Source organism: Pseudophryne corroboree, chromosome 6 (assembly GCF_028390025.1).
Source record: "Pseudophryne corroboree isolate aPseCor3 chromosome 6, aPseCor3.hap2, whole genome shotgun sequence".
Taxonomy (NCBI): Eukaryota; Metazoa; Chordata; class Amphibia; order Anura; family Myobatrachidae; genus Pseudophryne; species Pseudophryne corroboree.
This window is the reverse complement of record NC_086449.1, coordinates 700,114,278-700,126,371: the sequence shown is the minus strand read 5'-3', so window position 1 is coordinate 700,126,371 and position 12,094 is coordinate 700,114,278. Positions and strand designations below refer to the sequence as shown.

Below are 12,094 nucleotides of genomic sequence, written 5' to 3'. Positions count from 1 at the left end.
CTTCTAGTGATCGATTGCTTTACTAACCAATAAGGACTGCTTAGGAGCTCTTTGGGCAAACGACTACGAGGTGGAGAGCATATAGGGATGCAGTACTCATCGCGCTGGGCGGGAGTAGCAACGAGTGCTGTGGCAGTGTAGAAAGCTCGGCTGTGGTTGGCGAGGCGTTCTCCACTCCAAGATAGTGTGGTTGTGAGGAAATGCAGGCCCCTGTAAAATTGGACGGAAACCCCGAACAACCATAAAGAAGGGCGGAAAACGGACACCAAGGCCAATCCGAGAGCAGGAATAGGTATGATTGACAGGAGCAATGAGGGTTTCTTAAAGATAAACTGTCCCATTCAGTCAGCTCATACATACATGGGCATACAGCGCAGTTTTTCTTCCTCAGTAGTGTTCTCTCCAGTAGGTGGTAGGGAGAGGAGAACATGCAGGACCACAGCCACCTATAGATGTGGCATGCTCAGGTCATGGAGCTGGGTCATGCTCACCCTGACATAATTACCTCAGTAACAGTGACTTATGCCAGCAGGGAAAGCCATGCAAAAAAGGAAAGGCCACCTGACAAGCATTAGTAGTGCAGCTCCTAGGTGTTGGCAGCATGTAGCTGCAAAACCATTGCTTATTTCTCTAACGTCCTAAGTGGATGCTGGGGACTCCGTCAGGACCATGGGGAATAGCGGCTCCGCAGGAGACAGGGCACAAAAATAAAGCTTTAGGATTAGGTGGTGTGTACTGGCTCCTCCCCCTATGACCCTCCTCCAAGCCTCAGTTAGGTTTTTGTGCCCGTCCGAGCAGGGTGCAATCTAGGTGGCTCTCCTAAAGAGCTGCTTAGAAAAAGTTTTTAGGTTTTTTATTTTCAGTGAGTCCTGCTGGCAACAGGCTCACTGCATCGAGGGACTTAGGGGAGAGAATTTCAACTCACCTGCGTGCAGGATGGATTGGATTCTTAGGCTACTGGACACCATTAGCTCCAGAGGGAGTCGGAACACAGGTCTCACCCTGGGGTTCGTCCCGGAGCCGCGCCGCCGACCCCCCTTACAGATGCTGAAGATTGAAGGTCCGGAAACAGGCGGCAGAAGGCTCTTCAGTCTTCATGAAGGTAGCGCACAGCACTGCAGCTGTGCGCCATTGTTGTCACACACTTCACACCAAGCGGTCACGGAGGGTGCAGGGCGCTGCTGGGGGCGCCCTGGGCAGCAATATTTAATACCTTTATGGCAAAAGAATACATCACATATAGCCATTGAGGCTATATGTATGTATTTAACCCATGCCAGTTATCTAAAACTACGGGAGAAAAGCCCGCCGAAATAGGGGGCGGGGCTTATTCTCCTCAGCACACAGCGCCATTTTCCTGCTCAGCTCCGCTGTGAGGAAGGCTCCCAGGACTCTCCCCTGCACTGCACTACAGAAACAGGGTAAAACAGAGAGGGGGGGCACTTTTTTGGCGATATTTTGATATATTTAAGCTGCTATAAAGAACAACACTTATATAAGGTTGTTCCCATATATATTATAGCGCTTGGGTGTGTGCTGGCAAACTCTCCCTCTGTCTCCCCAAAGGGCTAGTGGGGTCCTGTCTTCGATAAGAGCATTCCCTGTGTGTCTGCTGTGTGTCGGTACGTGTGTGTCGACATGTAGGAGGACGATGTTGGTGTGGAGGCAGAGCAATTGCCGATAATGGTGATGTCACCCCCCAGGGAGTCGACACCGGAATGGATGGCTTTGTTTATGGAATTACGTGATAATGTCAGCACATTACAAAAATCAGTTGACGACATGAGACGGCCGGCAAACCAGTTAGTACCTGCCCAGGCGTCTCAGACACCGTCAGGGGCTGTAAAGCGCCCTTTACCTCAGTCGGTCGACACAGACCCAGACACAGACACTGAATCTAGTGTCGACGGTGATGAAACAAACGTATTTTCAAGTAGGGCCACACGTTATATGATCACGGCAATGAAGGAGGCTTTGCATATCTCTGATACTGCAAGTACCACAAAAAGGGGTATTATGTGGGGGGTGAAAAAACTACCTGTAGTTTTTCCTGAATCAGAGGAATTAAATGATGTATGTGATGAAGCGTGGGTTAACCCAGATAGAAAAATGCTAATTTCAAAAAAGTTATTAGCATTATACCCTTTCCCGCCAGAGGTTAGGGCGCGCTGGGAAACACCCCCTAGGGTGGATAAGGCGCTCACACGCTTATCAAAACAAGTGGCGTTACCGTCTCCTGATACGGCCGCCCTCAGGGATCCAGCTGATAGGAGACTGGAAACTACCCTAAAAAGTATATACACACATACTGGTGTTATACTGCGACCAGCCATCGCCTCAGCCTGGATGTGCAGTGCTGGGGTCGTCTGGTTGGATTCCCTGACTGAAAAATAAGATTTTACTTACCGATAAATCTATTTCTCGGAGTCCGTAGTGGATGCTGGGGTTCCTGAAAGGACCATGGGGAATAGCGGCTCCGCAGGAGACAGGGCACAAAAAGTAAAGCTTTTTCCGATCAGGTGGTGTGCACTGGCTCCTCCCCCTATGACCCTCCTCCAGACTCCAGTTAGGTACTGTGCCCGGACGAGCGTACACAATAAGGGAGGATTTTGAATCCCGGGTAAGACTCATACCAGCCACACCAATCACACCGTACAACTTGTGATCTAAACCCAGTTAACAGTATGATAACAGCGGAGCCTCTGAAAGATGGCTTCCTTCAACAATAACCCGAATTAGTTAACAATAACTATGTACAATTTATGCAGATAATCCGCACTTGGGATGGGCGCCCAGCATCCACTACCGACTCCGAGAAATAGATTTATCGGTAAGTAAAATCTTATTTTCTCTATCGTCCTAGTGGATGCTGGGGTTCCTGAAAGGACCATGGGGATTATACCAAAGCTCCCAAACGGGCGGGAGAGTGCGGATGACTCTGCAGCACCGAATGAGAGAACTCCAGGTCCTCCTTAGCCAGAGTATCAAATTTGTAAAATTTTACAAACGTGTTCTCCCCTGACCACGTAGCTGCTCGGCAAAGTTGTAATGCCGAGACCCCTCGGGCAGCCGCCCAAGATGAGCCCACCTTCCTTGTGGAGTGGGCCTTTACAGATTTAGGCTGTGGCAGGCCTGCCACAGAATGTGCAAGTTGGATTGTGCTACAGATCCAACGAGCAATCGTCTGCTTAGACGCCGGAGCACCCATCTTGTTGGGTGCATACAATATAAACAACGAGTCAGATTTTCTGACTCCAGCTGTCCTTGCAATATATATTTTTAATGCTCTGACAACGTCCAGTAACTTGGAGTCCTCCAAGTCACTTGTAGCCGCAGGCACTACAATAGGCTGGTTCAGATGAAATGCTGACACCACCTTAGGGAGAAAATGCGGACGAGTCCGCAGTTCTGCCCTGTCCGAATGGAAAATCAGATATGGGCTTTTGTAAGATAAAGCTGCCAATTCTGACACTCTCCTGGCAGAAGCCAGGGCTATAAACATGGTCACTTTCCATGTGAGATATTTCAAATCCACCTTTTTTAGTGGTTCAAACCAATGAGATTTTAGGAAATCCAAAACCACATTGAGATCCCACGGTGCCACTGGAGGCACCACAGGAGGCTGCATATGCAGCACTCCCTTAACAAAGGTCTGGACTTCAGGGACTGAAGCCAATTCTTTTTGAAAGAAAATCGACAGGGCCGAAATTTGAACCTTAATAGATCCCAATTTGAGACCCATTGACAATCCTGATTGCAGGAAATGTAGGAATCGACCCAGTTGAAATTCCTCCGTCGGAGCACTCCGATCTTCGCACCACGCAACATATTTTCGCCAAATTCGGTGATAATGTTGCACGGTTACTTCCTTCCTTGCTTTAATCAAAGTAGGAATGACTTCTTCCGGCATGCCTTTTTCCTTTAGGATCCGGCGTTCAACCGCCATGCCGTCAAACGCAGCCGCGGTAAGTCTTGAAACAGACAGGGACCCTGCTGAAGCAAGTCCCTCCTTAGAGGTAGAGGCCACGGATCTTCCGTGATCATCTCTTGAAGTTCCGGGTACCAAGTCCTTCTTGGCCAATCCGGAACCACTAGTATCGTTCTTACGCCTCTTTGCCGTATAATTCTCAATACTTTTGGTATGAGAGGCAGAGGAGGAAACACATACACCGACTGGTACACCCAAGGCGTTACCAGCGCGTCCACAGCTATTGCCTGCGGATCTCTTGACCTGGCGCAATACCTGTCCAGTTTTTTGTTGAGGCGAGACGCCATCATGTCCACCATTGGTCTTTCCCAACGGGTTACCAGCATGTGGAAGACTTCTGGATGAAGTCCCCACTCTCCCGGGTGAAGATCGTGTCTGCTGAGGAAGTCTGCTTCCCAGTTGTCCACTCCCGGGATGAACACTGCTGACAGTGCTATCACATGATTCTCTGCCCAGCGAAGAATCCTTGCAGCTTCTGCCATTGCACTCCTGCTTCTTGTGCCGCCCTGTCTGTTCACATGGGCGACTGCCGTGATGTTGTCCGACTGGATCAACACCGGTTTTCCCTGAAGCAGAGGTTCTGCCTGGCTTAGAGCATTGTATATTGCTCTTAGTTCCAGAATGTTTATGTGAAGAGACGTTTCCAGGCTCGTCCATACTCCCTGGAAGTTTCTTCCTTGTGTGACTGCTCCCCAGCCTCTCAGGCTGGCGTCCGTGGTCACCAGGATCCAATCCTGTATGCCGAATCTGCGGCCCTCCAATAGATGAGCACTCTGCAACCACCACAGAAGAGACACCCTTGTCCTTGGAGACAGGGTTATCCGCAGGTGCATCTGAAGATGCGACCCTGACCATTTGTTCAACAGATCCCTTTGGAAAATTCTTGCGTGGAATCTGCCGAATGGAATTGCTTCGTAAGAAGCCACCATTTTTCCCAGGACTCTTGTGCATTGATGTACAGACACCTTTCCTGGTTTTAGGAGGTTCCTGACAAGCTCGGATAACTCCTTGGCTTTTTCCTCCGGGAGAAAAACCTTTTTCTGAACCGTGTCCAGAATCATCCCTAGGAACAGCAGACGAGTTGTCGGCATTAACTGGGATTTTGGAATATTCAGAATCCACCCGTGCTGTTTTAGCACTTCCTGAGACAGTGCTAATCCCATCTCTAGCTGTTCTCTGGACCTCGCCCTTATTAGGAGATCGTCCAAGTATGGGATAATTAATACGCCTTTTCTTCGAAGAAGAATCATCATCTCGGCCATTACCTTTGTAAAGATCCGAGGTGCCGTGGACAATCCGAACGGCAGCGTCTGAAACTGATAGTGACAGTTTTGTACAACGAACCTGAGGTACCCCTGGTGTGAGGGGTAAATTGGAACGTGGAGATACGCATCCTTGATGTCCAAGGATACCATAAAGTCCCCCTCTTCCAGGTTCGCTATCACTGCTCTGAGTGACTCCATTTTGAACTTGAACTTCTTTATGTACAGGTTCAAGGACTTCAGATTTAGAATAGGCCTTACCGAGCCATCCGGCTTCGGTACCACAAAAAGAGTGGAATAATACCCCTTCCCTTGTTGCAGAAGAGGTACCTTGACTATCACCTGCTGAGAGTACAGCTTGTGAATGGCTTCCAACACCGTCTCCCTTTCGGAGGGGGACGTTGGTAAAGCAGACTTCAGGAAACGGCGAGGTGGATCTGTCTCTAATTCCAACCTGTATCCCTGAGATATTATCTGCAGGATCCAGGGATCTACTTGCGAGTGAGCCCACTGCGCGCTGTAATTTTTGAGACGACCCCCCACGGTCCCCGAGTCCGCTTGAGAAGCCCCAGCGTCATGCTGAGGCTTTTGTAGAAGCCGGGGAGGGCTTCTGATCCTGGGAAGGAGCTGCGTGTTGCTGTCTCTTCCCTCGACCTTTGCCTCGTGGCAGATATGAATAGCCCTTTGCTCTCTTATTTTTAAAGGAACGAAAGGGCTGCGGTTGAAAAGTCGGTGCCTTTTTCTGTTGGGGAGTGACTTGAGGTAGAAAGGTGGATTTCCCGGCTGTAGCCGTGGCCACCAAATCTGATAGACCGACTCCAAATAACTCCTCCCCTTTATACGGCAAAACTTCCATATGCCGTTTTGAATCCGCATCGCCTGTCCACTGTCGCGTCCATAAAGCTCTTCTGGCCGAAATGGACATAGCACTTACCCGTGATGCCAGTGTGCATATATCCCTCTGTGCATCACGCATATAAAGAAATGCATCCTTTATTTGTTCTAACGACAGTAAAATATTGTCCCTGTCCAGGGTATCAATATTTTCAATCAGGGATTCTGACCAAACTACCCCCGCACTGCCCATCCAGGCAGTTGCTACAGCTGGTCGTAGTATAACACCTGCATGTGTGTATATACTTTTTTGGATATTTTCCATCCTCCTATCTGATGGATCTTTAAGTGCGGCCGTCTCAGGAGAGGGTAACGCCACTTGTTTAGATAAGCGTGTTAGCGCCTTGTCCACCCTAGGAGGTGTTTCCCAGCGCTCCCTAACCTCTGGCGGGAAAGGGTATAATGCCAATAATTTCTTTGAAATTATCAGCTTTTTATCAGGGGCAACCCACGCTTCATTACACACGTCATTTAGTTCTTCTGATTCAGGAAAAACTATAGGTAGTTTTTTCATACCCCACATAATACCCTGTTTAGTGGTACCTGTAGTATCAGCTAAATGTAACGCCTCCTTCATTGCCAAAATCATATAACGTGTGGCCCTACTGGAAAATACGGTTGATTCGTCACCGTCACCACTGGAGTCATCGCCTGTGTCTGGGTCTGTGTCGACCGACTGAGGCAAAGGGCGTTTCACAGCCCCTGACGGTGTTTGAGTCGCCTGGACAGGCACTAATTGATTGTCCGGCCGTCTCATGTCGTCAACCGACTGCTTTAGCGTGTTGACACTATCCCGTAGTTCCATAAATAAAGGCATCCATTCTGGTGTCGACTCCCTAGGGGGTGACATCCTCATATTTGGCAATTGCTCCGCCTCCACACCAATATCGTCCTCATACATGTCGACACACACGTACCGACACACAGCAGACACACAGGGAATGCTCCTAACGAAGACAGGACCCACTAGCCCTTTGGGGAGACAGAGGGAGAGTTTGCCAGCACACACCAAAAGCGCTATATATATATCAGGGATAGCCTTATAATAAGTGCTCCCTTATAGCTGCTTTGTTATATCAAAATATCGCCATAAATGTGCCCCCCCCTCTCTGTTTTACCCTGTTTCTGTAGTGCAGTGCAGGGGAGAGACTTGGGAGCCGTCCTGACCAGCGGAGCTGTGAGAGGAAATGGCGCCGTGTGCTGAGGAGATAGGCCCCGCCCCTTTTCCGGCGGGCTCGTCTCCCGCTATTTAGAAAAATTAGGCAGGGGTTAAATATCTCCATATAGCCTCTAGGGCTATATGTGAGGTATTTTTAGCCTTTATAGGTACTCATTTGCCTCCCAGGGCGCCCCCCTCCCAGCGCCCTGCACCCTCAGTGACTGCCGTGTGAAGTGTGCTGAGAGGAAAATGGCGCACAGCTGCAGTGCTGTGCGCTACCTTTAGAAGACTGCAGGAGTCTTCAGCCGCCGATTCTGGACCTCTTCTGATTTCAGCATCTGCAAGGGGGCCGGCGGCGTGGCTCCGGTGACCATCCAGGCTGTACCTGTGATCGTCCCTCTGGAGCTTGATGTCCAGTAGCCAAGAAACCAATCCATCCTGCACGCAGGTGAGTTGACTCCTTCTCCCCTCAGTCCCTCGCTGCAGTGATCCTGTTGCCAGCAGGAATCACTGTAAAATAAAAAACCTAGCTAAACTTTCTCTAAGCAGCTCTTTAGGAGAGCCACCTAGATTGCACCCTTCTCGGCCGGGCACAAAAATCTAACTGGAGTCTGGAGGAGGGTCATAGGGGGAGGAGCCAGTGCACACCACCTGATCGGAAAAAGCTTTACTTTTTGTGCCCTGTCTCCTGCGGAGCCGCTATTCCCCATGGTCCTTTCAGGAACCCCAGCATCCACTAGGACGATAGAGAAATATTGATACCCTGGATAGGGACAGTATTTTATTGACTATAGAGCAATTAAAGGATGCTTTCCTTTATATGCGAGATGCTCAGAGAGATATTTGCACTCTGGCATCGAGAGTAAATGCGATGTCCATATCTGCCGGAAGGAGTTTATGGACGCGACAGTGGTCAGGTGATGCGGATTCCAAACGACATATGGAAGTATTGCCGTATAAAGGGGAGGAATTATTTGGCGTCGGTCTATCGGATCTGGTGGCCACGGCAACTGCCGGAAAATCCACCTTTTTACCTCAGACCCCCTCCCAACAGAAAAAGACACCGTCTTTTCAGCCGCAGTCCTTTCGGTCCTATAAGAACAAGCGGACAAAAGGACAGTCATATCTGCCTCGGGGCAGAGGAAGGGGTAAGAGAGGGCAGCAAGCAGCCCCTGCCCAGGAACAGAAGCCCTCCCAGGGTTCTGCAAAGCCCTCAGCATGACGCTGGGGCCTTACAAGCGGACTCAGGAGCGGTGGGGGGTCGACTCAAGAATTTCAGCGCACAGTGTGCTTGCTCACAGGTGGACCCCTGGATTCTGCAGGTAGTATCTCAGGGTTACAGGTTGGAATTCGAGAAGTCTCCCCCTCGCCGGTTCCTAAAGTCTGCTTTGCCAACGTCTCCCTCAGACAGGGCGACGGTATTGGAAGCCATTCACAAGCTGTTTTCTCAGCAGGTGATAGTCAAGGTACCCCTCCTACAACAGGGAAAGGGGTATTACTCCACTCTATTTGTGGTACCGAAGCCGGACGGCTCGGTAAGACCTATTCTAAATCTGAAATCTTTGAACCTGTACATACAAAAATTCAAGTTCAAGATGGAGTCACTCAGAGCAGTGATAGCGAATCTGGAAGAAGGGGACTTTATGGTGTCCCTGGACATAAAGGATGCTTACCTACATGTCCCAATTTGCCCTTCACATCAAGGGTACCTCAGGTTCGTGGTGCAAAACTGTCATTATCAGTTTCAGACGCTGCCGTTTGGATTGTCCACGGCACCTCGGGTCTTTACCAAGGTAATGGCCGAAATGATGATTCTTCTGCGAAGAAGAGGCGTATTAATTATCCCTTACTTGGACGATCTCCTGATAAGGGCAAGGTCCAGAGCACAGCTGGAGGACGGAGTAGCACTAACCCGACTAGTGCTGCAACAACACGGGTGGATTCTGAATTTTCCAAAATCTCAGTTGACCCCGACGACACGTCTGCTGTTCCTGGGAATGATTCTGGACACGGTTCAGAAAAAGGTGTTTCTTCTGGAGGAGAAAGCCAGGGAGTTATCCGAACTTGTCAGGAACCTCCTAAAACCAGGGAAAGTGTCTGTGCATCAATGCACAAGAGTCCTGGGAAAGATGGTGGCTTCTTACGAAGCGATTCCATTCGGCAGATTCCACGCACGAACTTTTCAGTGGGATCTGCTGGACAAATGGTCCGGATCGCATCTGCAGATGCATCAGCGGATAACCTTATCGCCACGGACAAGGGTGTCTCTTCTGTGGTGGTTGCAGAGTGCTCATCTGTTAGAGGGCCGCAGATTCGGCATACAGGACTGGGTCCTGGTGACCACGGATGCCAGTCTGAGAGGCTGGGGAGCGGTCACACAGGGAAGAAACTTCCAGGGAGTATGGTCAAGCCTGGAGATGTCTTCACATAAATATACTGGAGCTAAGAGCGATTTACAATGCTCTAAGTCTGGCAAAACCCCTGCTTCAGGGTCAGCCGGTGTTGATCCAGTCGGACAACATCACGGCAGTCGCCCACGTAAACAGACAGGGCGGCACAAGAAGCAGGACAGCAATGGCAGAAGCTGCAAGGATTCTTCGCTGGGCGGAAGATCATGTGATAGCACTGTCAGCAGTATTCATTCCGGGAGTGGACAACTGGGAAGCAGACTTCCTCAGCAGACACGATCTACACCCGGGAGAGTGGGGACTTCATCCAGAAGTCTTCCACATGATTGTGAACCGTTGGGAAAAACCAATGGTGGATATGATGGCGTCCCACCTCAACAAAAAACTGGACAGGTATTGCGCCAGGTCAAGAGACCCTCAGGCAATAGCTGTGGACGCTCTGGTAACACCGTGGGTGTTCCAGTCAGTGTATGTGTTCCCTCCTCTGCCTCTCATACCAAAGGTACTGAGAATTATACGGCAAAAGGGAGTAAGAACGATACTAGTGGCTCCGGATTGGCCAAGAAGAACTTGGTACCCGGAACTTCAAGAGATGCTCACGGAGGATCCGTGGCCTCTACCTCTAAGACCGGACCTGCTTCAGCAGGGACCGTGTCTTTTCAAAGACTTACCGCGGCTGCGTTTGACGGCATGGCGGTTGAACGCCGAATTCTAAGGGAAAAAGGCATTCCGGAAGAGGTCATTCCTACACTGGTAAAAGCCAGGAAGGAGGTGACTGCACAACATTATCACCGCATTTGGAGAAAATATGTTGCGTGGTGTGAGGCCAGGAAGGCCCCCACGGAGGAATTTCAACTGGGTCGATTCCTACATTTCCTGCAAACAGGATTGTCTATGGGCCTCAAATTGGGGTCCATTAAGGTTCAAATTTCGGCCCTGTCGATTTTCTTCCAGAAAGAATTGGCTTCAGTTCCTGAAGTCCAGACTTTTGTAAAAGGAGTACTACATATACAGCCCCCGGTTGTGCCCCCAGTGGCACCGTGGGATCTAAATGTAGTCTTGGATTTTCTCAAATCCCATTGGTTTGAGCCGCTCAAATCGGTGGAGTTGAAGTATCTTACATGGAAAGTAACCATGCTACTGGCCCTGGCTTCAGCCAGGAGAGTATCAGAATTGGCGGCTTTATCATATAAGAGCCCATATCTGATTTTCCATACGGACAGGGCAGAACTGCGGACACGTCCTCATTTTCTGCCTAAGGTGGTGTCAGCGTTTCACCTGAACCAGCCTATTGTGGTGCCTGCGGCTACTAACGATTTGGAGGATTCCAAGTTGTTGGACGTGGTCCGGGCATTGAAAATATATATTTCAAGAACGGCGGGAGTCAGAAAGTCTGACTCACTGTTTATATTGTATGCACCCAACAAGATGGGTGCTTCTGCTTCTAAGCAGACGATTGCTCGTTGGATTTGTAGCACAATTCAACTTGCACATTCTGTGGCAGGCTTGCCACAACCTAAATCTGTCAAGGCCCATTCCACAAGGAAAGTGGGCTCATCCTGGGCGGCTGCCCGGGGGGTCTCGGCATTACAACTCTGCCGAGCTGCTACTTGGTCAGGGGCAAACACATTTGCAAAATTCTACAAATTTGATACCCTGGCTGAGGAGGACCTTGAGTTCTCTCATTCGGTGCTGCAGAGTCATCCGCACTCTCCCGCCCGTTTGGGAGCTTTGGTATAATCCCCATGGTCCTGACGGAGTCCCCAGCATCCACTTAGGACGTTAGAGAAAATAAGAATTTACTTACCGATAATTCTATTTCTCGTAGTCCGTAGTGGATGCTGGGCGCCCATCCCAAGTGCGGATTGTCTGCAATACTTGTACATAGTTATTGTTACAAACAAATTCGGGTTGTTATTGTTGTGAGCCGTCTGTTCAGAGGCTCCTACGTTTGTCATACTGTTAACTGGGTTCAGATCACAAGTTATACGGTGTGATTGGTGTGGCTGGTATGAGTCTTACCCGGGATTCAATATCCTTCCTTATTGTGTACGCTCGTCCGGGCACAGTATCCTAACTGAGGCTTGGAGGAGGGTCATAGGGGGAGGAGCCAGTACACACCACCTAATCCTAAAGCTTTATTTTTGTGCCCTGTCTCCTGCGGAGCCGCTATTCCCCATGGTCCTGACGGAGTCCCCAGCATCCACTACGGACTACGAGAAATAGAATTATCGGTAAGTAAATTCTTATTTTCTCTGACGTCCTAGTGGATGCTGGGAACTCCGTAAGGACCATGGGGAATAGACGGGCTCCGCAGGAGACTGGGCACTCTAAAAGAAAGATTAGGTACTATCTGGTGTGCACTGGCTCCTCCCTCTATGCC

The 12,094-nt window shown here is 49.8% G+C and overlaps 1 protein-coding gene across 5 annotated transcripts in view; it reads right to left on the bottom strand.

Moving 5' to 3' along the window:
* The window catches only part of G3BP1 (G3BP stress granule assembly factor 1), a 227,677-nt gene that overhangs the window by 167,414 nt on the left and 48,169 nt on the right, over positions 1–12,094 (bottom strand). The window contains exon 1 of one of the 5 annotated variants that reach the window (XM_063928339.1): positions 28–172. The exons of the other annotated variants lie outside the window; for them this stretch is intronic. The gene's annotated coding sequence lies outside the window, so the exon portion shown is untranslated. Of the gene's footprint in view, positions 1–27; positions 173–12,094 lie in introns of those variants that run through there. 5 annotated transcript variants of the gene reach the window in all.